Here is a 1,472-nt window from a genome sequence, read left to right on the forward strand (position 1 = left end):
ACATTCAGACCTACCCACAGAATTCACTTTGGCTTCTTTCAATCTCTCCTTAGCCTCTCAGAACAGATCTGGAGTTGGAAACAGTTTGACTTCGTTCTTCCCACCCCGCCTCATTGGCACCTCAATGGACTGAACTACATCTCCCAGCAAGCCCCGGGCTTGCAATTCCCACAATGCTGCAGTCGGAGCGTGCGCGCTGTGGAAAATCTCCCAGAATGCATTCATGTTTGGCTGAAGGAAACGTGCGGAGGAGCAGTGATCGGAAAGGCCGTGCTACCTGCACGAGGCCATACCGTTGATCTCCGGCTGTGCTGCCGCCTGCGATGCCCCCAAATGTGGGAAGCTTGACTGCAACATTTGTGACAGTGGGGGGATTGCGTTCGCGCTGTCCCCTGAAGAAAAAAATAACTGACAGAGAACATTAGGTAGGCTGCATTCCACCCTTCACCGCCCTAAATGACAGGCAATACAATTCAAAAAATAATGTTTATTGCAATAAAAGAGAAAACACCATTGATTTTAATGCCCCAAAGATTATTCTTCGGTGTGGCTCACAGCAGTTTCCAGTGATTCACCTTTGTTTTTTGGAGATTTTGGTCAACCCTGGAGCCACTTGGCAATGCTGGAGGATGCTTCTCTTATCTGACCAATCACAACTGGACCATTAGGTCAGGATGGTGCAAGTGGGACCACTTCCCTAGTTGGAGAGCAAGCTGATGGGCCACTGAGCCTGGTTCATCTGGTGGGTGAGTGAATATGGGCCATCGCCAGGCCAGAAGCCCTTTTTTTTGTTCTAATGTTTTGCAAAAGGGACAATCCAGAAAGTGCCAAGTTCAGTGTGTAGCCTACTGATGGGAGATCCGCCACCGATATATTAAAAGAAGCAGAAGTAGATAGGGAGGTTTTCCGGCTCTCTGCTCCCAATGCACACCAGGAATGCATACCAGAAAGTTCTGGGCCCCGAGCCCACAATTTTCATTAATGGGTGAACATTATTGGGCTGGGATGCATCATTTCCTGATTTGCACTCCTGGCATGGAGCCTGTAGTCCCAAATTAAAATAGGATTTCCCATTCGGCCTTAAAGCTGGATGGAGCCTACATGATGGAGGAGACAGGGGTGAGGCACTCCGGCTTGCTACTAAACACCCAATCCAGTACATGGCGTTCCACCAACGTTAGGATAGATGATCCTACAACAAGAGGGAGAGATCCCAGACTGGAGGAGCAAGGGCCGACATCCTGGAGCTGACCAAGTTCGTGAAGGTTGCCGCCGAATTGGTGGGCGAGGACAGAGATCCCTCCTGAGCGGAAGGAGAGATTGGCCTCTCCCAGCAAGCCTGTACAGATGAGCCCTCCATGAGTTGATCACATCCTGACATTCACAGTGAGTGACATGCGATATTGTGTGTTCATGAACTAAATCTATTGGCTCTCTCTCTTACCAGCACCAGCAGGTCCAGACAGACCTCC

General features: G+C 49.9%; 1 non-coding gene across 1 annotated transcript; it reads left to right on the forward strand.

Moving 5' to 3' along the window:
• Nucleotides 1–238: 238 nt before the first annotated feature.
• LOC144672784 (U1 spliceosomal RNA) lies at nucleotides 239–395 on the forward strand. The gene has a single exon (XR_013574172.1). It is a non-coding gene; the product is annotated as a U1 spliceosomal RNA (small nuclear RNA).
• The last annotated feature ends 1,077 nt before the right edge of the window (nucleotides 396–1,472 follow it).

This window comes from Cetorhinus maximus, chromosome X, assembly GCF_964194155.1.
Source record: "Cetorhinus maximus chromosome X, sCetMax3.hap1.1, whole genome shotgun sequence".
Lineage (NCBI taxonomy): Eukaryota > Metazoa > Chordata > Chondrichthyes > Lamniformes > Cetorhinidae > Cetorhinus > Cetorhinus maximus.